At 41.3% G+C, this 24,623-nt stretch overlaps 2 protein-coding genes across 2 annotated transcripts in view; both read left to right on the forward strand.

Annotated features, from left to right (window-relative positions):
• Positions 1-24,623, forward strand: part of LOC131319263 (uncharacterized) — a 50,379-nt gene that overhangs the window by 16,800 nt on the left and 8,956 nt on the right. The gene's annotated exons all lie outside the window — the stretch shown is intronic.
• Positions 23,590-24,623, forward strand: part of LOC131319271 (uncharacterized) — a 37,784-nt gene continuing 36,750 nt past the window's right edge. Inside the window, exon 1 of the mRNA XM_058349457.1 lies at positions 23,590-23,987. The gene's annotated coding sequence lies outside the window, so the exon portion shown is untranslated. The remainder of the gene's footprint in view (positions 23,988-24,623) is intronic.

The following is a 24,623-nucleotide window of genomic DNA, read 5'->3' on the forward strand; positions in this document are numbered from 1 at the left end:
TGTGGCTCTCCGACGGAGTATCCGAGCATCTCCGAGGAGCACCGCTCCCCCGGACGGGGGAGCCACAAACCGGCTCACTCTTTACTCTCTCCCTCACGTCTGGCCCTCTCACTGTCTCCAGCACACACACACTCAGTGCACACAGTGCACTCTTTATACAAGGGGAGTGATCCCCTACACTCACACCCACCACACGAGGGTGTACCCCAACAATCACCCCCTACACCCGAGTGGGGTAATCGCTGAATCCGCAGCGCTGTCCGGCTGCAATCCGCCACTCTAGCACCACAGCTATCCCCTGCTCACACCAGAGGCTCCACTCGCCAGATAATTTCACACATCACCTGCGAGGAGGCTAAAACAACCCAGCTAGATATCCGTGGCTCATATCGGCAACACCGCCGATACACCGCACCCCCTCAACCGAGTGCTCCGCATCCAAACCCGGATGCTCCACATCTCAATCCCGAGATGTCCGCAGCAAAGTCCATTTCTATCCGCGCTCCTCTGCTGCCTGAGCGCCCGCATCACCCCCTGGATGCTGTAATCCGCGTCCATCAATTCTGTTCTGCCCCTCTAGTCAAGCGCCTGTGTCACTGCTAGCCATCAGAAGTTTCACCACCCCCACACCGGAAGTGTATCTACCAACTGACCGAGTGTCTCCTTGCAAGACCAGATCTTCCGCGGCTGAACCCCGAACGCACCGTGCCCAATCACCGGACACAATCCGTGACTCCATCTCTCCAACTCATGTGGCCACATATCCTGGAGAGGATCCAGTCACCAAATCCCAGAAGGAAGAGAATCCTGCGATGCGTCGTCGCGTCTCCATCTCAATCCCCCTGTCCGGAGCTCCAACGAACACCCCCGCAAGCAGTAGCAATCATCACCCAGCCGGTATCCCGCACACATCCTGATTCGTATCCTGGCACACACATCCGTACGTATCAGGTCGCGACTCCTCGTACTTCGTGCCTATCCCATGTGCGTCTGCAACTGCTGCTCATCCTGTTCATTGTCGATAAACCCATACTGCTTGTTCCGTACCAAGCATCAGCTCCATCTGCTTGTACGCTCCACAAGCCCGTATCGGTTGCCCGTCATCCATTAGATCGGAAGTCACATCCGATCAGCTCATCCTGCAGCCCGAATCACAAACTGCATCTCCGGATAATAGGACTTCGAACCTGATTGAACCAGACTGCCTCCGATCACTGTCAATCATCTCCGCAAACCGATGCACTAGTGAGCGCCTGTGTCACTACCAACCCGAGTGTATCCTTGCTCACTAGCTTCGCGCATGTTTGCCCCGATCAACCTCCGATCTCCGCAAGTCTGCTCCGTCAATCGTCTTTCTGCCACTTTCCGTCAGCTCCCTGCACTCCCGTCAGCTCTCCCCGGGTCTTCTCCCTGCCACTCGTCCATTCTCGTTCCATTCCCGGCTTTCCCCAGCATCCTGGATCTCCATCGGAATCGATCTATCACTCCAATAAGCGCCTGTGTCATTACCAGACGAGCAACCCAGCCCGAATGTAATGTATCCTTGCCTACCAGCTCCGTAACAGATTATCACCGACTGTCCTTGCTGCAACAAACCGTAAGCGCCTGTGTCATTACCAGACGAACAAACCCGCTCGAATGTAATGTATCCTTGCTTACAAGCCAAGCCTCCGCGCAACCCAAACCGCCCCCAAACTCGCGTTTTCTGCTCCACTAAGCACTCGCACCGGCCTAGAAGCACCCGATCCAAAAACGAAGAGTGCGATTGCGTCCGGAACGTCGAGATAGTCAAAATCGACTACTCATACGCGAAAAACGGAGTCCGAACGGCCCCGAAATCGCAAAAAACCAAATCTGGCAGTTTGACCGTTGACCAGCCACTGTACCACTGACTGGACTGCCACGTCAGCGTTGACCGGCTGACGTGGACAGTTGACCGATGACGTGTCACCAAAATTGGGACCCTTTCCTGCTGACGTGGCACTGCCACGTGTCCATAACGTGGCATGCTGACTGGGCCGCTGACTCATCGCCTAGTCAGCGTTGACCGCCCATGTGGCGTTGACCGGCACACGCTCTCCACACGCCAGCGTGTGCTCTCCGCGTGCCAGCGTGCGCTATCCACGCGCGCGCGCAAATCTGACGCGCTGCTCCTTCTGGCCGCGCGTGCGGCTCACTCCGGCGTCGCCCGGTGATTTTCCGACCACTCCCGAGCTCGTCTCGACGAGACGAACACAACCCCGTGCTCTAATCTCGCATCCGACGACTCCTGGTACGAACCACCCTTGAACCGCCTCTCCGCCGCTCGCCGCCGCCTTCGACCGGCCATTGCCGCCACCTCCGAGCTCCTCCGGCGACGTGCTACCCCAATCCGTGATCGTCTCCTCGAGGTGAACACAACCCAGTGCTCAAAACTCGTCTTCGATCATCCACGACCTCGGGCTTTTCAAAACAGCCTCTCTGCCCGTCGCCGACTCCGCCCACTGCGATCGAATGGCTCCCGAGCCTTCATCCGGTAACGAAACTCGACCCCGTCACCTCCTGTAGACTCGTCTCAGTGAGGTACACAACCCTTACTGGTCCGATTGAGTTTTCAGACGGCTCAACCGAGAACCCAGCTTAGGCCATGCTCCGTGCTTTCCTTCCAACGGGCTGTCCGTGCTTCTCCGGTGACCCCGAACCAGCAACTCCGGCTTTGATACCACTGTTGGGTCGAGACCCCGACCCCGATTCACACCTCCAAGCACAAGCACGAAAATAAACCAAGCACAAACGAGAGATATCCGAGAGATATCCGAGGAAAACTCCACTGTGTATAAATCACATATACAAGTATGAAAAACCTCACCGGGATAGCCACAATCCGGCTTCCCCACTCCTCTCTCTCTCTCCCTCACTCCTGTGGCTCTCCGACGGAGTATCCGAGCATCTCCGAGGAGCACCGCTCCCCCGGACGGGGGAGCCACAAACCGGCTCACTCTTTACTCTCTCCCTCACGTCTGGCCCTCTCACTGTCTCCAGCACACACACACTCAGTGCACACAGTGCACTCTTTATACAAGGGGAGTGATCCCCTACACTCACACCCACCACACGAGGGTGTACCCCAACACTTACCACATGCGATCGCATATTGTCGTTCACTCTTCGTAGATTTCTAATTGGGAGGTCAGAAAACTAATCTCTGCCAAGTAATGATTTAAGAGTACTTTCCTCTAGTACTACACATGGTTGTGGGCTTATTGTATTCCACTTTCTGATGTTATTTTCGTTGTGTTTGGTGTACTTCTCATAACGTGCCTAAATTCATCTACCAATTGGGTACATTAATGTTTCTCACAAAAACGTGCAAAACCGAGTTGGTAAATATTGCGGGCGTACCAAGACAGGATTGTTGTCCGAGTAAGGCTTTTGTGCCTCAAAATTTGACTCCTTTCGAGTGATTGTGCTTGGCCTAAAGGGTAAGGCTTCTTGATAGTTCGTTGGTTGCCTCTGCGAGCTAAGGACTTAAAATTTTCTGACCATTGCTAGAAAAATGGAAAGAAAGATGAAACGAAACTAAACTTGGATCAAATGAACTCCATTAACGGTTTAACGAAGCTTGGATGCAAGGAATGTGATTGTAGTAGGCCAAATATTCTGGTTCGGCCACAGTTGCTAAGTTCGGTGGAAGGCCGGGTTAAACTCCTCGAGGCATTGACCGAGTTTGCTAGGTTTGGTCATGTTTGGTTCGACACAAGTGGCGTCTAGACGAGTGGGTAGATATGATCGACCAACACTAAGGATGAGGCTCTTCGGCTCGGCTCGGCTCGGAGCTAGATGACAAGGCTTGGCCATATCTCCCATGAGAGCTCAACCACGAGGCTCGGCTCGGCCTAGAGCTAGGCCACGAGGCTCGGTCATATCTCCCATGAGAGCTCATCCACTAGGCTCGGCAATGTCTCCCACAATGCTCCCACAAAGCTCGGCCCGGCCCGGAGCTTGGCAACTAGGCTCCACCATGTCTCCCACAAAGCTCCCTTGAAGCTCGGCTCAGGGTTAGGCAACTAAGCTCGGCCATGTCACCCACGATGCTCCCTCGAAGCTCGGCCCGGCCCGGAGCTAAGCAACTGGGCTCGACCATGTCTTCCACGATGCTCCCTCGAAGCTCGGCTCACCCCGGAGCTAGGCAACTGGGCTCGGCCATGTCTCCAATGACAGCTCACACTAACCGCCTTATCCGTTACGTCACGGGTGACGTCAGCCAACGCGTGTCAGACGCACAAACAAACTTGAAGAGCAAACCAAGAATCCTCCATAAATACCAAGGGATAGTCGCCCTAAAAGGTACATCGTCTCCTACCTTTGAAACCTTGGTCCTTTGCTTTCCTCTCTCTACACTATTCTCATCCTCACGCCGGAGGGTCATTCCGGGGCTCCTCCAGTGTGGTCTTTAGTCATGCTTCGTGGTTCAGATTAGATTCAAGGGAACGAGGTTAGATCCAGACGAACAACAATTCTAGAGGAAGTTGAACGATGGATGAAAGATACAACAGTTCCAGACGAATAACAGTTCTAACACACACCAAGGTTTGGTAAAGGAGGCTGAATGATGGATGAAAGATACAGCCACATCATGCACCAGAGTTGCTATCCTTATTGCCACAATGGTTTTTGCAGCTGCCGTTACAGTACCAGGTGGGAACGAAGGTGTTAAAGGTCATCCGTTACTTTCGAAATAAAAAGTCTTCGTAATTTTTGGCATATCTGACACACTGGCTCTATTCTCATCCATCACTTCTGTGTTAATGTTCTTGCTTATCTTGACTTCTTGATGTGCAGAGGAAGATTTTCTACATACCTTACCCAAGAGGTTAATTACTGGTCTCATAACCCTGTTTGTCTCCATCTTATTCACGATGATAGCCTTTTGTGCTATATTGTATCTCGTGTTTGGAGATAATAAGGCATGGATTCTTATCCTTGTTGTTGCATTGGCTAGTGTTCCTGTCACCTTGTTCGGAGCTTTGCAGTTTTCTCTCCTTATAGAGATGATCTGATCCACATATGGTGGAGGCATTTTCGGCAAGCAAAGTGATCGTGTGCTCCGATAAGTTAAATATCAAAATTTGGGAGTATATTGGAAACGTACTTGTGGGTATTTGATGTTATTTCACTACATGTGAGTTGCTTTCTGATGTTGTGTACCTCAGTGAGTAGGAATCTTTCTTTGCTTATTATCTACTACTGGATTTGTATGTACATCTTTCAGTCCTTACCACCTGGGGGATAGAAAACTAATCTTCGCCAATAAATGATTTAAGACTTTTCCGCAACTAATTGCATCGGTATTTCTCATCATTACATTAATGCTCTTCGTGTGGCTTGCAGTTTTCTGCTCTTCGTGCGTTCGCTTTAGGTTTCCCTGTCTCTAATCTGTTTTGAGAGACCTTTCACTAGAAAATCTCCCTCGTCAAGTAAACGGGAATTTCTTCCGTATTAATTACGTTGGGGATGGAGGTTTTGAATCGCGTGTTATAGGTGTAAACTTGGGTCTGGGTGCCCTTTGTTAGTTGTCACTGCTACTCCCTTATGTGTGCTCCTCGTTTGAAAAGGACGCAGGCGAGGATCCTGGTACCGAAAAGGGTAGTTAGGCCCCATGGGGGCTACAGCAGAGGAGGCTGAAGAATACTTCAGTCGGCACACTGGAGGCGAGTCTGATGGAGTGATGTCAGGTGCCTCCGTTAATTTGTTTGTAAACCAGAAAAAATGGTATCTCCCGGAGTGAACAATCCCGTTCGAGTCGTAGTTAATTTGTTTGCTTTCTTGAGACACGCTCGACGTGTTTTACACATAAGGCTGCAAGCTAGTCATGTGACCTGATTTTGGGAAAAGTCTATGAGAGCCCATTCGAATTCCCGTTGATGCTTGATTTTTGACTCGACAAATGCGATTATGCGATAAGAAGCCGGCTCACGTTTCAATACTTACGCAATAGCCGACATGCACACCTCTTCGTTCGTTATAAATTCCCGCGTGAACCTTTTGTTCCCAAGGCTCTTCAAGTTTCTTGAAAAACCAAAAACCGCCACTGTAGCCCAATTTCGGATTTCTTTCATTGCTATCATTTGCGCATCTTTTGCTATTTCGCCCTCATTAGCACGTTGTAAGTCTTGCTTGTTCTTTTCTCCTGCTTGGTAACAATGCCTAGGGAACTTAGGAAAATGGTTTCTGGCATTAATCTTCGTCATTTTATGTATAATATCCTCGATTCTGTTCACATCGAACTTCTGGGCAAGGATCATGCATGCATTCTTCCCTTTCGACGACGATAATGACATTGTTATGCCCTTGATCGCTATCGTAGATTGTGGTGTTAGGTTTCCGGTCTCTAATCTATTTTGAGAGATCTTTCACTGAAAAATCTTTCCATGTCAAGTAAACAGGAATTTCTTCCGTATTAATTGTGTTGGGGATCGATCATCGATGGAGGTTTTGAATTGCGTGTTCGGTGTAAACCATGTTCTGGGTATCTGTGTGCTCCTCGTATCAAAAGAACGCAACCGAAGATCCTGGTGCCGAAAAGGATAATGATGCCCCGGGGGAGGCTACCGCAAAGGAGCCGGAGGCCAAGGCTGAAGAATCCTTCAGTCGGCAAACTGGAGTCCAGTCTGAAGGAGTGACATCAGCGCCCCCGGTCCGTTTGTTTGCAAACTGGAAAAATGGTATCTCAAGACCCTGGAGGGTTTGGGTATCGTTTAGGTGTTGCCAAAGCCGGCTAATAGACAAGGCGAGGGAAGCGGGCGCTTCTGGCCCCCGAAAAAAATTAAAAATGAGGGCTCCCAAATTTTTAGAATTCCTATATATATATGTATGTATATATGGTCCAAAAAACATTACACTAGCCTCCTTTACACAAAATAGGCCCAATTGAGATTTAATAGCCACAAAATAGGCTCAAATTGTGGACTATACCAGTTATAGTTGCATCGGGGGAAAGAAGCTTTTCAAAGTTGAAATTGATCAAAAATTATCTTCGGTCAACTATGTCTCAAGAAAGATTAAATGGATTGGCTATGCTGTATATCGAGAAGGAATTGGAGAAGAAACTTGACTATGGAGACTTAATGAGTGAGTTTGCAGCAAAAATTGCGAGAAAAATAAATTTCAAATGATGGATTTTGAAATATGGTAAATCTTTTGTATTGGTTTTTTTTTTTTATGACTCTTTGTAGACCACTTTTATATGAAATTATATGGTGGTCTCATTCAAGAGGTTCGCTTCCGGCCTCCAAAACTTACGAGTCGGCCCTGGGTGTTGCCGACTTTGGGGGGGGGAAAATGTGGATGATACTCCACTATATAGGGGCTTCTGGAATTAGGGAGTTTTCCCTCGGAATGAACGATCCCGTTGGAGTCGTAGTTAAGATTTTCATTTTTCCTTTAATAGGCATTAATGAGCTCGTTTCGTTGCTGATGACTGATCACTCATTGTTATTTTTTCAAACAAAGTAGACATCTAATTCATCGACTCGGAAGTCCTAGCTCAACTCAAAGATCTGGGCACAACTCTTTCATATTACGACCATCCCAATCAAGGATAGTGCTGTTAGCAAGAGTCATTAAGAGTGGTTAAGCAAGTTGATTAGTGGTAGTTAAGCTGTATCTCTGTTAGTTTGGTAATTAGTTTGTTGGTTAGTCTAACTGTGCTGAGCTGTACCCAGTCACATATATACGTGCTGGTCTTCTCATGTTGTTAAAATTAATGCTTTATTGTCTTATATTTTAATTGGACCAAAGATTATGTTTGTATTTGGGCTTTCTATTTTTCTTTTGTAATTGGGCTCTCTTAATTGGGTTAGGCCCAAGTTTCTTGTGTAAGGAACCCCTAATATTTAAAGTCATTTTTGGATTGAGAGAAAGGCAAGTGAGCTGCCCCTTTTTTATTTTTTCGGCTGCTGTGATTCCTCTGCTTTCCAGAGCCTACTCTCTTTCCTCCCCTGTTGATCTCTCCACTAAAAAATCAAGGTTAGGCTAGGAAAAAGCCAACACACGTTCTGTTGGATTATTATCCGAGTCCAAGCGTAGGGGTAAATTGGCTTATGATTGAATATTTGAAAGTCCAAAATAATTGCGCGGAAATAAAAAATGCGCATCTAGTAGTGCATGCGGAAAATGCAGTCCTAAGGTTTCGGCTTGCCTGAAGATTCAATTAGACAAGCCTCAATGCAATATCCGGTGTTATGGCTAAGAAGTAGTAGTTCAATGGCCCAGACAACGAACTAAGTTAGTGTTGAGATATATAGTTGATGTTCAACTTCAATACTGAGGCTTTCCCTTTTGCCAAGCAGAGAATAATAATATTGTGACTTTCCGCTCACATTACACAATGCAAAGAAACAAAACAACGTTGCTTTTAAGATAGACAATTTTGATGAGGCCTGCTTTGAAATTATTGATGACACAGTTTTTGCGTTATTGAGAAAAAAAAAAAAGGTTTCTCTCATCTCAAGACAAGTACTAAAATTTTCGGAACAACTTCTTGTCTTTACAAAAGAAAAAAGAGTAGAATTAAACGAAGAGAAAAAAGAGTAGAATTAAATGAAGAGCCAATACTTTACTCAAAGTAGTACATTTCAAATCATTGATAGCACAATTTTTTCTTTGTGGAGAGAAAAGGTTTCTGTCGTCCCAAAACAAGTACTGAAATTTTCGAAACAAATTCTTGTCTTTAGAAAAGAAAAAAGGGGCAGAATTAAATGAAAAACCAATACTATATATACTCGAAGTAGTATGTTTCATTAACAAAAAACTAAATGATTCCTTCATCTAAGCATTTTTTTTTCTCATGCACATGAGATTTTCCAAAACTCTTCAAAATCTACTTAAATTTATTGACCAAAAGCAGTTTATTCTATGAAAGCTTCTTTCTTCATCAATCCAAGAAAGATATGCCTTGCTTGATGGGGTTTGCTAATTCCTATATCCTTGATGGGTTTTGCTATCTTAGGATACGACATGGCATACGATGTCGTGAGTTTGGATGTTAATTCATATAGTTGAGATGCTTTATTTCGTTGTAAGCTGTGTCTCCGATCCTTTTAATCATTTGTAATATCTTCTAAAAATTACTAAATTCATTTATTTTTGTGGTTAAAAAACGCTTGAAAGTTACTTTTCTGGAATTGCTCTAAATCAGGTTGAAGAAAATTTGCTGGTTTTTTTTTTTTATCGGCAGATTTGCTAGTTTTGCTTGACGCAGCTAGTGTTTCTACTTGTATTCTAAATCAAGGAAGTTCACCAAAAGGAAACACAAAATCGTAAAGGTCTTCCAATTTGAGATATATAAATGGAGGCATTTGATACACTACTACTATAGATTTCATACAAATTAAAGTTTGAGAAATTAGCCATAAGAACAGTAAAATAGTTTTCATTGAGGGAAAGGACGCTAGCAAAATAGTTTTCAGTGGAGGTCCTTCAACATTTTGAGTCGAGTTTTAATAAAAAAATTCGCCGATCAAAAAAAAAAAAATCTTTTTAAGTTTTTTAGCCATAAGGCCAAAACATGTTTAAGCATTTTCATAGGGTTTTAGGGTGCACTTTCATATTATAAGGTTTTAATGGTTTAAGCACTTTCATAGGATACCTTAGGATTTTAGGCACATTTGTCCTTATGTTTGATTGCAAAAAGTGTTTGTCATTGAACTCAAAAAATATAAATATGAGAAATTTTTGGCTAAGTCTCCTATTAAAGTTGATATGAAGATGTTTTTCTTCCTTATCTAATTAAAAGTGCATGCATATGTGGGCCATACAATTCCTATCACCACGAGCAAAGTATCAGATGGAAGGTTGAGTAACATAAATCTCAATACGGCAAATAGTTAAAATAGATGGGAAAAAAATCATCGATAAACTGTAAATGAGAGTGCCTACGACTTGTTCAAAACAAGGTAGCAGCAGTCAAGGCCCACTTTTGAAACTATATTAGAGCTGTGATATGCATTGGGGAATAAGCACAGTGAACGACAGAGAATCATTCATTGTCGAGATGAGATTTGAGCTATCGAATGCACGATTCAACGGCTCTCGTGTTGTGCACAACACGCATGCTGTGTGCACAAGTGCACAGCATGCCCCCGGGTTCAATAGATAGAACAAGGATGTGCGTATGAGTGGCATAGAAACATTCACAAATCACAAGTGGAGGAGACCCACTTATTAATGACAAATCGATCTCTCTACTGGTATTCTTCTTCCTTAAAATTAAAAGTCAATAAATATGAGCGGGACTTGAGCCAAAGAAGTGGGACAACGCTGCGAGACAAAAAATTTGGGCAATAATTGTTCCTAGTGGGGCACATCAGTTTACGACCTTATAAAATGCATGATGGAAATGGAAAGCGAGGAAGAGATAACGAAATCAAGGAGTTCAATTTTGTTCGTTTAATTTGGTCCCATTTGGCACTAATTTTACCACTAAATTGGTTTACACAGTTTTCAAACCGTGTAACCGAAACTGGACTAGACCAAATAACTTCGGTGTTGGTCTAGTTAAGTTTATTCGATTTGATCCAATACACTCGGTTTATTCAGCTTTGAGCCATATATAATAAAGCTTTGAAACAAATACGAATAGATAAAATATTTAATTGAGTCTAGAAACAACTTCTACGCAACCCGTGTGCCTTGACAATTTTCCAAAAAAGGGCCCCATAAAATGGAATTAAAAAACTCTGAACTTATGAAGAGACGATTTCTTTGTATGCTAAATCCATCAAACCAAATCTTGGAGGTGCTTGTGCCCAAATCTTGGCCGTCTGAGTAAACATCAGTTGGTTGATTTGGTGTAAGTTTCTCAAATTGTCCTTCATGTGGAAAATAGCTGAGGTAGCTATTACTCCACTTTGAAAGGTCAAGGACAAAAGGAAATCCATCACATTTTTCTCTTCGATTTGTTAGAATTTTATGATCTTTGAAAGATGGATTTGAGGAGTTTTCAGAATTGGCTTGCACTGGTGATAAGGTTTGTGCTGTTTATTTTTTTAATAGGCATGTTTGTGCTTAGTCACATAATCTTTCAAAATAATCAGCGCTCGCACTCTCAAATCTTGCTATGTGTTCGCGCTCTCAATCCTTGTCAGAATTGGCTTAATTGCTTTGAAGTCATTGATGCCATAGTTTTTGCATTGTTGAGAAAAAAGTTTCTTGTCGTTCCAAAGCAAGTATTGAAATTTTCGGAACCAATTATTGTCTTTAGAAAAGGGAAAAGGCGCAAAATTAAATAAAGAATCAGTACTTTACTCAGTGTAATACGTTCATGAATAGAAAGAAAAATGGTTCCTTCAACTAAGCATATTTTTCATGTACTCTAAGCCAGATTTTTCATGTTCTCCGAGAGAAAAGTACCCAAATTGTTTTCTGAAGGAAACTACAACAATTGGAAGTTATTGATGTGGGACTTCATCCACATGCAAGGTTCGATTGGTTTCATCATCCAAGGCGCGGCTGCGGAGGAACGCAATCGAGATGGGGCTTGGGAAAGATCAAACAAATCTTGTACGAGGATGGATACTGGCAACCCTCAGCGAAGAGAGCCCATGAGTGCTGAGCTCAGAATCTGCTAAGAAAAATAATTTTAAACACAATAAATAAATGTTAACACAATGCTAAGAAAAATAAATGTTGACATAATTTTAAACACCTCTTGCCAAGAAAAATAAATGTTTAAAACAATACAATAATTTTTAATACTGCTAACATTAATTTTGACAAGAGCGATAGAAATCTATACTATTTCTTTTAAATGTACGAAGGTGTTTCCTCCTTTTTACTTTCCACAAATACCCCCAACACTTACAACTAATACCAGTCATGTCCTGCACCTTTTCCTAATCGACACAATACAACCTAGCACTTGCAACTATAAGAGTTTCCCGCTATTGAAAAGCAGCGGCCCACGGGCAGTTTCCTCCTAGCGAAACGCTCCACCTGAAGCGGCGGCATGTAAACGCAAAAGATGTTTGTCTTCTGCAAACAAACGGCTCCCCCAAACTATTTCTCTGATTCTCTCCAACCGCTTCAATACACATTCCCTCTGACTCCCTTCCATCTTCATCTCCAACCTTCGATGTCCGACTATTACAAAGACCCTAACGCGCCGACATCCGGCGAACACTAACCCGCCGATCGACATTCCCCAGCACTGACCCATGAACCATACTCACTGCCTATGTTCCCGTTGCCAAAAAAAAAGTGCTTAGTAAGTTCAATCTTAAACTGTGTCTTTCCCCAGCCCCCAATATTCGAAGTTTGAAATTAATTCCTCTACGAACAGTATTTGTTACTTGCAAGTGGTGTACAATATCTTGCAAATCTGAGACCGGCAATGGGGAATCATTACATATCTCTATTTTACTACAAACTGACCTGATTCCTTCTCCTATTTCGTTGTTTTCCCTTTAGTAGTGGTTTCGCGCATAAGATATTTGTAGAAATGCCTCTTTGACTGGTCAATTAATACAGTTGGGGAGGGGAGTTGTCAAGATTGTGCGCGCAAACTGTTCGACGAACAAAACGGAATCAAAACGAACATATTAACAGTTATGACCTTAAAAAAAATGAATTTGGACTTCAAAAACACATCTTGTTGTCAAAATCTATATCAGTAAATAGATTAAAAGTTTAAAGTATGGAGCCAATAACATATATTTTGATAACAAAGAAAACAATATGGACCATGTAGAGAGGGGTTTGCGTAGAAGTTGGGGGTCATGGCACCCTCTATTCCCAATGCAGTTACATTTAGCCCATTGTTATTCAATCGCATCTACGATAAAAAAATTATGCACACCAAGCATAGCACCCCCAGTCTCTATCATACGGTTTTCAAAGAAGAAATGGTGTTCAGATGTGTAAATTGAGGGCTCTTTTTGTGATTTTTGTGCCAATTTTATCTTACGTGAGTATCTGAGTTTGTTTTGAATGGTCTATATTCTGTTGAAATGTCGTTATATTAAGGTGATAACACTTGGATAGGGTTCACTGATTTTACAAAATTCTCAAATATGTACCAAGTATTGAAAACTTGAGCAATACAATAATAAATTTGTAAAACATTTGAGTTTATGGAGAGTAGAAAATGGCGGTTTACATTTGAAGAAGTTTACATTGCCTTTCAAGAGGACATCATGGTTTCTTGGTATTCCTTTTGAAGTCATTGTTTTGATCTTATCAAAAGAGGACATTATGATCAAAGGATTGGAGCATCGATGACTCCCTATGATGCACCGACACGGATACGGACACGGATATCGAAACCGACAACGGGACACGAGAATTCTTAAAAAATGGAGACACGGACACAGCGGGGGACACGCCACGTGTGTGTGTGTGTGTATATATATATATATAAATAATTATAGTTTGGCACCCAAAAATTTTAAAAATATTATCATTCGGCCCCAATTTTTTTAAAAAAAATTATAGTTTGACCCCCAATTTTTTCAAAAATTACAGTTTTGGCCCCCAAATTTTTTTTAAAAATTGTAGTTTGGCCCTTGCCGTGTCCCCATCGGTGTCCCCAGCCATGTCCCCGTGAAAAATTCAAATTAAATTATGGGACACACTACGTGCCACGTACATGTCCACGCGGTGTCCCCGTGTCCGACACTGCGATACTTCAACCTCTAGAGGTGTCGGTGCTTCATAGATGACTCATCAATGTTGCACTTTCTGGTTAAATTCTCCATAAAAATATGGATTGAGGGTTGACTGTTGGACTCAATTCCAAATTCTTTTTGCCCTGCAGATTTAACTACTCTTTTAGACAGGCATCGCATCATGATCAAAACTATAATAAGAACTACCAAGAGACATCGTGCTTTTAGGTCCAGTTCACCTAAATCTTGAGATTTTCTATCATCTTTTATTGTCCTATTATTTTGCAATTGTTTTGAAAAAAGTAAGAAAAAGCTCCTGAAATCTTCGTGCATTGTCCTCATTGTCATGTTGCAGAGTCGAGACCCTCTTATGACTGGATCAATTGGAAACTATGTTATGGGTTGGTTTCAAAATGGGAATACTTTATTGTTTTTCCTTCTTCAAAATGTTTTGATTGAGAGATTGTGGGTCTAACCCACAACGTCCACATGGAGAAATTGGGGCAAAGTCACTTCGGCTACAAAGGCCTTTGCTATATGATATTCATCTCAATATATTTTTTTGGACCTGTGGTTTCTTCTTATTTGTTTGGTTTTAAGTACGGCTTTAATTTTTAATGCAGGTGATGGCATAGGTGTATTGATGCCAAATGATAATCTTACATGTTCTTCAAAGAATGTGCTACCAGTCTTACTTCCTTTTGGACGAGTCATGCACCTTGCAATATTTGAAATTGAATGTGGTTTCATAAGATCGTGGATATGCTAAGAGCCTAAGGGAGGAGAAGAACAAATGACAGGAGCACCCCAAAAAGATAATTTATCTTGCTCACTGCATAATATTCTTGTACTTCCATTTTCCTTTCTCCTTTCTAAACCCTGCACAACTTGCATATACATCTGATAACATTGTTCAATCATGTCATTGAGAAGAACCTTTCTTCATATTTTGAGATAGCGTAAAATTATGTGATTCGATGTCAGGTTAGACAGGCTTCTAATTTTATTCCTTTGAAGATATTTTTTTTTAATTTGCTATTTTGGTCGAGTATTTCCTCAACTCCATGTGAAATGAGCATATTACCTAACATATATTTTTGGTCTTGAATTCACTTTTATGGCATGCCCTCAAGATGCATGTATCTTTTGTTTACATGATAGGATTTAGGATATTAGGTTAGATAGGCCTTTCATTTGTTCCTTTCAAGATATCTTCTTGGTCTGAGTGTTTCCTCAACTCCATGTAAAATACGCAAAATACTTGCACCTTTTTTGGCACGCCCTAATGATTTATTTTTCTTTATGTGTATAACTAGCATCCTACTTAAGCCCATTGTTACACACTGGTTTGGCATACTCATGATATACTTTGCAAGAGATTGAAAACCTATATTACTCTTCTATTACTAACACATCAGTATAAAGTGAAAGCATAAATTAAGAGTATCTCCAACCTTACCTTCAAATTTGGAGGCGTCAAATGATTTTGAAGGCTTGCTCGCCAAATTGACATTTCGAAATTTAACATGTACAAATTCTCCCTCTCCAACCATAGCTTCAAATTGGAGTTGTCATTATGTTTTTTGGATGATTTTGTTTTCAAATGGTTATTTTTCCAAACAAAAAATATTTGACATTGCCTTCAAAACTGGCATAATGAAGGCCAAATCAACGTATAGTTTGGCCTCTTCAAGTGGCAGCTGGTGTTGGTTTCAAAAGTGACCATTACTTCCCAACTGGAATTTGAAGACCCCCAATGCGATATGCTGTACGGAAGTGGAACAAAAATGTTCCAACGTACTCTTAAAGGCAGCAAGGAGAGAGTTAATGGTTACGTCAGGTGTTGTGCATTTGGGAAGGTGCAAAGGCTAACAGAGATTTTGATGGCTACTAATTTGGCTTGACTTTTGTCACATTGAGAAAATAGCTACATCTATTTTCTCTGGATTAAGAACATTGGATTCATGTATAAAGTAAACGAAGAAACCAGCCTTTATAAATTACAAAAAACAAGCCCGCACTTAACAAATAGCCCAATATCTTCCCTACCCCCAAGACAAATTGAAACAAAGTATTGTGCAAATTTTTAAATGCCAGACACATGCAAACATCATCTAATTGTGCCTCATCCACGCTACATTCCATATGCAACGCACGTGTACATCAACTAGTTTTATTAAAACTCGGAGAAATAACGAATACATCAAAGAGGATGGTTATCCTTCTGAAAGAAAAGAAAATAACCAACCATGAGGCCTAACTTCCCAAGTCTTTATAACAGAGCCTCGCAAACCAAATTTTGCCAAAGAATCTGCTACTCCATTTGCCTATTGTCGACTAAAAAGAATCTCACAATTCTTATCTGATCCAAGAGCCGTTGAACATCCTCCACAGGCTCCACAAACGCAATTCTTATGGATAATTTTAACCACCTGTTGTGAATCCCCCTCCATAGTCATCGGGCCCACTCCTAATAACAACGCAAAATCAAGAGCAGCCCGCCATGCAAATGCCTCCGCGCACAGAGCACTACCCACTGAATCCAAATGCAGAGAGCGAGCAGCCACAAAGTTTCCCCTGCAATCACGCACCACCATACCCCCTCCAGCAGCCTTGCCTTTGTTCGGGTCATTACCCACGCCCCATCCACATTGATCTTGAACCTTCCAACTGCAGGCCGTTGCTAATGCTGCTCTACTTCAATTCGATTTGTCCTCGGTTGCTTCGACCCAGATTCATTCATTCGAAGAATTACTCTTGGCCGCAGAGAATTACGCACAATTCTCTTAGCCGCGAAGAATTACTCTTGGCCGTGAATAATTACTCTTGGCCGCATAAAATTACTCTTGGCCACATAAAATTCTATTTTCAGTACCCATTGTATCATATGGCACACCCATGTTGCATCTCCAGTAGTGGGTGTAGTTAGAGGTGTTTTAGCTCACAAATTTGCTGACTCAACTAACAATACTCATTTTGGTGTTTCTAGTGGATCACCTAAATGTGTTCTTTAACTCTAACAAATAATACTTGTTCAGATAACCGCGGCAACACAGTTAAATAGAGAGAGGGAGAAGAGACATAGACATAAAAGAGAGAAATGTCCGTGAATAATTACTCATGGCCGGCCGTAAAGAATTACTCATAGCCGAAAAAAATTACTCATAGCCGTGAAGAATTACTCTTGGCAGCGTAGAATTACTCTTGGCCGCAAAGAATTACGCTTGGCCGCATAGAATTAGTCTTGGCCGCTGAGAATTACGCGGCCTAGAGTAATTCTATACGGCGAAGTGTAATTCTTCGCAGCCAAGAGTAATTCTACGCGGCCACGGGTAATTTTCCGTGGCCAAGAGTAATTCTTTGTGGCCAAGACTATGCAGCCAAGAGTACTTTTTCGTGGCCAAGAGTAATTCTACGCGGCCTAGAGTAATTCTTCCCAAATATGAATTACCTAAATTGATGGGTTGTAATTGGGTAGTGATTGAATGTTCAATTAGTTTTGGGTTAGGTATTCAATTCTTTTTGTGTTTGATGTTCAAGACTTTTAAAATTGGGTGTTCATTGACATTTACGTTGGGTGTTCAAAGAAAGGCTAGCTCCATAATTTTTATATGTATTCTAAGCAAAAATAAATAAATTGTTTGGGTGTTCAGTTGACCATGAAACTTATAATGTGGAGCCACCTCTGGATGGTTCTTTGACGAAGCGAGGCGATGGTGCTGCATTTTTTCCTAATGCACATCATAACTCATACTATTGCGGATGCCCCAACCGGATCCATTTACAAATTAATATGGCGTCCTATTGCCATCGTAAAACAAATCAATTCAAGTTTTCTTAGTCCATAGGGCATTGAGGGGAACCACATTGGAACGGACTCTGTTTACACGGCAATTGTGAACGACTCTTTCTATACGGCAATTGAGAAGGACAATCGTCGGAATCTTAAAACGCAAAAATACAAAGTGTAGTGCACGATATGGAAATTGATTTGGGGCCTACTGATCGAGACCGAATTTGTCACTTGCTATATCCCCTGGCCTAACCGGCAAAGACTTACCTCCATGAAAAGGATGATTAATTCAAATCGACATGAGAATCCAACTACGTTGCATTGCCGGTATCCATGTTGTATATTTGAAAGAGCTAGGTTGATTCCCTTGCTTCTCTCATGGTACAATGCTCTTCCCACCATGACCCCTTTCTCCTCGGTCCACAGATAAAATGTAGGGCTGCTGCCAACAAAGAAAGGACTCACTAAGCCGGTGATGCAGTAACCAAGGAGGAGGAGTATCATCTTAAACATGATTTCTACTAAGCGGCATTTTCGTAAATAACTGACCGTGGATTTAGGCAACGGGCCCACCTGGGTTCAATCCGAAACAACCCAACGGTCAGAACACATGCCTTAGGCAATGTGACGTGAGGATTTTAGCCTTCCGAGGCCATTTAGGCCTCTCAATGGGCCTTCGTTCCGTTTTGGGCTTTTCTTTACGCTTCTATAACTTTCCATAGGCATCTTCGTTTCAGCCCGTTCTTTTTTCTGAAGTCTTGTTTTTCCTTCTATTTTATGGGTCATTAATAATTTTGGTATTGTTCCGTATGTTTTTCTAGGGTTAGGTTTGCTACCTTTATATTCGGTTTTATGCCTTTTGGCGAAACAGTTGATTAATTTGATAAAAAAAAGAGTCAGAGAGAGAGAGTTTCTCTAAATATTGTGTTTGTGATTGTCCTTGTCGCTTCGATCATCATCCTTCTTAATCACTTCCCTGCATCAGCCGGGATCACTAACGAATACTTATCTAATGGAAAATTAATACTAATAGAATAGAAATATTTTACCTGGTTCCGTTACTACCACGGACTTTACGCAACTGATCAGAGTATATAGATATCCACGAAAAGCAGAATATTTCAGAAAATTCCTAGAATGCATAACCGCATGGATAAGCTCACATTAACCCATTAGTGATTATTAAAATATATATCATGCGCATCAATGGGCTTTGGGGTCCTGGCCATGGTTCAAATGTGATTTTTTTTTATCACCTGATGTTCTGGCCAGTTCGCGCGCACCTCGACTAATTCTGTTCGAATTCAACAACCATCGACCGGGCAAACCTCCAATAGCCCCAAGATTTGAAATGTTAGACTTTCGTGGAATTCGAATTTGCGACCTCTTGAGGACAACTCGCAACATTTCAATGTTTTTCTCATGCTCACTTGAACAAACCCCTTGGGTTGTAATGTGAAATTGCTAGTCCTATTTGATGGTGTCAATGACCACACAAGAAATAGAAAAAGAATCCTATTCGTACCGTAAATTTCTTTACAAGTCCATGACACAATCCTGGATTCTCAAGGTACTGATTGTTATATAGCAAAAATTTGCCCTCTTATTGATTGTGAACGAACCTGAGAAAACTTGTCCTCTCATTGGTTGTAAACGAACCTGAGACGTTACGTATTTATCTTAATTTGGCGAACTTTTATAGTATGTGGTGTTTCTTTTTATGTTACGGTTTTAAATCTACAAAAGTCAAGCAGTCAGCAATCCGCATATTCAGCATTAACATTCCATTCACCACATTGGTATGGCAGTGTTAAAGCCATTCTTCCTTTTCATACGCGTCGTTTTTCTGTTGTCCTTGCATTCTGGCTCTCCTCTTGCAGCCGGCTTTGTGCGAAGCAGGAACTAGACCGACCGTCTAGCCTTGCTTGCATTCAAGGCTGCAATAACCAGTGATCCCTTTGGAGCTCTGAACTCGTGGAATGAATCCATCCACTTTTGTCAATGGGTTGGTGTCACATGTGGCCGCCGACACCATAGGGCCATCGTGTTGAGGCTTGAACATCAGGAGCTCACTGGGTCTGTTTCGCCTCACGTCGGAAACTTGAGCTTTTTCAAGGAACTATGGCTGCGTAACAATAGCTTGAGTCATGAAATTCCACCAGAACTCGGCCGCTTGTGGAGACTGCGAATATTGACAATGGTCAATAATTCGATTACTGGTGAAATTTCGTCCAATATATCTAGTTGCTCTAACCTAGTTGCCCTTGAACTCTCTGGCAATAAGCTGGCAGGGAAAATTCCTACGGAGCTCGGTTCTTTGACTCAGCTTGAGAGACTAATGATTGAAAGAAACAACATAGCAAGAGGTTTGCCTTCTACTCTTGGGAATCTATCTTCTCTTTTAAATCTCTGTGCTCATTCTAATAGTATTACTGGGAATATACCAGATACTCTTGGTGGATGGAAAAAAATAGAAGTTCTCAGATTAGGGGCGAACAAGCTAGTTCTATAAAAAAGACGAGGACAATGCATTAATTTTTTACTAACACAATGCTTACAGAGAACAAGGGGAATTTATCCGAATAAAGAAGAGGACAATAAAGGAGGCTACTTTAGTAAATTTACTTTCACTAATCAAAAAGTCTTTTACTTTCGTCTGACCAAGCAGGCAAAAGATTGCCAAGAATGGCGTGGGATTCGCGCGCCATTGACAGTTGAGTTTGGCTCCTCTCCAATCCATGAGAAATTGAAGGATTCTCCCATTCTAATCTTACAGCTAATAATATAACATTGAAGACATAGGTAAAGGATATGAGGATGAGCACACATAATTATTTACCCCCCACACACTTTCTCTCTCTCACCCCTCCCTCCCTCCCCCATTCACCGCCATTGACAATTTTTTTTTATGCATGAGCTATTTCAACTACTGCTTCATCAGTACTCCATCTATTCCAAAATGTTTGTCCAAACCGTAAAACAACTTAAAAATTAGTACATTTTTTTAGAAAAAAAAATTCAAACTTTTTAAACAAATCAAAAGATTTCATTGTACATAGTAAATTATTGAAAAAATTGGAATTTTTCTTGAAAAAGGTGTATTATTTTTAAGATCCCCTTTTAAGGATTGGACAAATATTTTGGGACAAGATAGTAGTTCACAATTTTGCTTTCGGAAAACATGGTTGCTAACTGGTTTTTGTTGACCGTGATGATTAAAGATTTGAGACTTAGGGTTGGGCTATCGCGGGGAAGGGGTAATGGGCATTAGCGAGGGATTTGTCGAAGGAGAGAAAAGGCGGAAAACAGTGGTGATGGCTAGTGGAGGGTTGGACGGAAATGGAGGGAAGGGGCGGTGATGTTGTCTGGAATAATGGAAGGGAAGTGAAATTATTCGATGTTTCGCTGGATGACAAGGATTATGTGGCCATTAATAATCTTGGCCGTTAGATTTAATAGTTGCCATGTGTCGCCTTATTAATAGGACTTGAGGATCCTCCAATTCTCCTAAGATTGGAGAGGAGCCGAACTCTTGACAGCTAGCCTTATTTTAAAGGGAGTACGGAGGGAGTAAAGTAAAAAGTGGAATGGGTCTTTTAGACCTTTGTAGCCAAGCAGGACAACAAACTAGAAAAAGAAGATAGCCCTAGCATTTCTTTCCGTTGATCAATCAATTGTGTGTTTTCAGACGTACATGAGACCTCTTTATGGAGTACACTATCCACCAGCTCATCGCCAAAATACCAAAACTTGTTAGTTAGTTTAAATAAGATGGTAAAATGATATACTCCTTTCGTCCCATAAAATTTGGTATTTTTACTATTTCAGTCTTATGAAAAAATTTACTATATTTTTTAATCCGTAATATTTTTTATAAGCAATATAAATATTGTTTGATAAATTTTAATTTGTTCTGTTAAAGAAAGTTCAAAAAATTGCCTAAAATATTATGGATTAAAAGATATATGCAATTTAAAAATGACACGCATTCTTAAAAATGTCAAACTTTATGGGATGGAGGGAGTACATTTTACAAGGAAATGAGCATAACCGAGTGAGGGTCGCTAGTGCCCGGAGGTGGATCGGCCATGCGAGAAGAGAGGCAGACCACAAGAAACGGGGGCGAAAAAAAAAGGAGAGGGGGAGGAAAAAGATAACAAATCTAAAAACCTTCGCTTTGTTCATTTTTTGTTTTAACTTTGTTTTGTTTTTTTGTTTTCTAATAATTACCCTAATTCTCTCTTCAATCATTACCCTATTTTTTTCAATTATTACTTTTATTTATCTCTTTATTCATTATCCCTCTCTCCAATCATTACTCTATTTCTCTCTCCATCCACTATCAAAACTAGAATACTAAAAGATGAAAACCAGACAAAGGCGCCGCTCCCTTCGTCGACCGAAAACCCCCAGAAATGGTCGTTGAGAAACCGGCGATTCGGCCCCATAACAACTAGGGGTAAGCGGCTTTAGAGAACCACGACGCCCAACACCGATCTCCATCGCCACTCTGCCACCATTACCTAAGCCAATCAAATTTTGAAACTAAAAAAGAAGAAGGAAGAAAGCCTAGGTGAGGAGGGGAGGGGCGATGCCTCAGGGGACTGGACCCTAAGAAAGGCGAAGAGCTATTCGTTTCCTAGAGAGAGAAGGGGAGTTAATGTGAAAGTTTTTGTAGTGAATTAAGTTTTGATAAAAGTTTGTTGCAATTAAGTTGTTAGTTGTTTTTGATAGTGAATAAGTTGTAGGTGAGTATGCGAGTACAAAAGTTGTTGAAAAAGAAATTGTTGACAAATTGTTAGTTAGGTGGCGTTCTAATAAGGCTCCTTAAAAAATAAGTATTTATTTACAATTTTTAAGTTTAAAAATAATAGACTTACTAAAATAAAAAATATGCATATGGATATTATTTGATAGATATCGATGAGATCTATCAAACCATGCAAAAAAAAAAATTTTAAAAATTATTTTCATAAGTTCATTGTTTTTAAGATTAAAAATAAGTCATTATTTTTTAAGTACTTACTTAAGAAAGTGAAACGGAGCCTTATGTGCACAACGAAACTAAAATGTCAACTTTTTTTTTTTTGAACGGCGAAAAAGAGATTTTATTAATCTTTGAAGAAGATACAAAGATTAAAAGGACAATGAGAGTACAAAAGTCCAATCCGAGACCCAATCTCTTGATTAGCAAGATACCAACCAAGACAACATCCAAATGGAACAAAGTCCCAACACATATAGGCCTAAAAGCCGAATAAAACAGTTAAAATAAGTGGGACGCAGCTCAAATACCTGAGAGGCTTAAAAGCCCAAATAACATAGGACAAGCCCAACTTATTAATTAGTGTCAACAAGATGATAAAATGAGATGCGTTTTTTTTTACCAAAATATCTACTTGAGTGAAACTCATCAACGGAGTAGCTCTTTGAGGAGTTGAGCGATCTCAATTGTCCGTTTCGACAGTCAACGATTGAGATATGTTTTTAATTTTTGAAGTATTTCTTACCGTCGAAGATTAACTTTAATCCGAATCTAACGCCCAGATTACACATTTAGAGCATGTACATCAGTTGGGAGCAAAAATACCTTTGAACAGTATCCAATATTTACTTTACCTATTCATTTTTTTCTCCCACACTTGGGAGCAAAAATACCTATGACGTACAGTATCCAATATTTACTTTACCTATTCATTTTTTTCTCCCACACTGCACCAGTCTTCCTACTTTACCTACAGTGCACACAAATGCTGACAACCTAGTCAGAGAGAGAGAGAGACGAGAGGAGAGAGAAACAATAATATTTGACTTATACCTGTGCTACAGTTCATCGCCAAAACTACCGAGCAAAAATTTCAAATGTATTTTACCTTTCTTTTTACCTAGTCTGCTGTACCCTAATTTTCTCCCTTTGGATAGGTAAAGTACTTAAAATTGGGTGTTTAACTAATTTTGTGTACATGCTCTTATTTACGACGCTCCATAAATAAAATTTCCTCATATCTACTATGACCTTTATCTACCTAAGAAATAATAATTTTAGTGTTTCACGTGCTCAATTGAAGCACTGGTAGTGGCAGTGACATCGGCATCTGCACTTTCTTGTGGTACAAATAATACTCCTTTAGCTGTATAGCTTTTCAGTTCCACGCACAAACACAAACACACACGAACATTCACATCAATGGGTTCCTCGAGCAATGAGAACAGTACTTGTTCTCCAAGAGAGAAGTACCCATACCCGACGGAGTTTAATGTTCTGGACTTCGTCCCCAAATTGTTTTCTGAAGGAAACTACAACAATTGGAAGTTATTGATGCGGGACTTCATCCGCATGCGAGGTTTGATTGGTTTTATCGAAGGAGTGACTGCGGAGGAACACAACCAAGATGAGACTTGGAAAAGATCAAACAATCTTGTACGTGGATGGATACTGGTAACCCTCAGTGAAGATATCCGCCCACGAGTGCTGCCCTTCGAAACTGCTAAAGGTTTGTGGACGAGATTGGAGAAAATATTTGATCCAACCAGATCAACATGGCAACCTGGTAATTAATGACTTTTTCAAAGATGTTTTATTACAGAAATTTCCAGTTTGGAAATTCTAATCTCTGGAAATAAGAGCTGGAGATAGATTCTGGAGAAACTTTTAGGTATCCCGGGATACCAAGCCTTATAGTATCCCCTTCAATCTGTTTCTTATTTTTCGGTCTTTTTTTTATCACATTTGAATAATCGATTTCGTTCATTTTGTAGAGTTCCGCGAGAACCATAATCATTCCAAAAATTGTGTTCATCGGACTTTATTGATATATGATTGGCACATGTAAAAATTGAAGAAAACCAAAACTGAGTCCAAAAACACACTGAATCAAAACCCAATTTTGGTTTTTTCTCAATTTTCACGTGTGCCGATCATGTATCAAATAAAATCCAAAGAACACAATTTTTGGCACGATTAAAGTTCTCGCTGAACTCTACAAAATGAATGAAATCGATCATTCAAATGTGATCGAAAAATGATCGAAAAATGAGAAACGGATCGAAGGAGATACCATTGGGCTTAGTATCTCCGGTATACCTAAAAGTTTTTCTAGATTCTGATACTCAAATCTCCACTCAAAACATTCAGTAAGGGCATCTGCTGCATCTCCAAGGGAGGTTACATAATTTTATCCCAAATA

Source organism: Rhododendron vialii, chromosome 3a (assembly GCF_030253575.1).
Source record: "Rhododendron vialii isolate Sample 1 chromosome 3a, ASM3025357v1".
Taxonomy (NCBI): domain Eukaryota; kingdom Viridiplantae; phylum Streptophyta; class Magnoliopsida; order Ericales; family Ericaceae; genus Rhododendron; species Rhododendron vialii.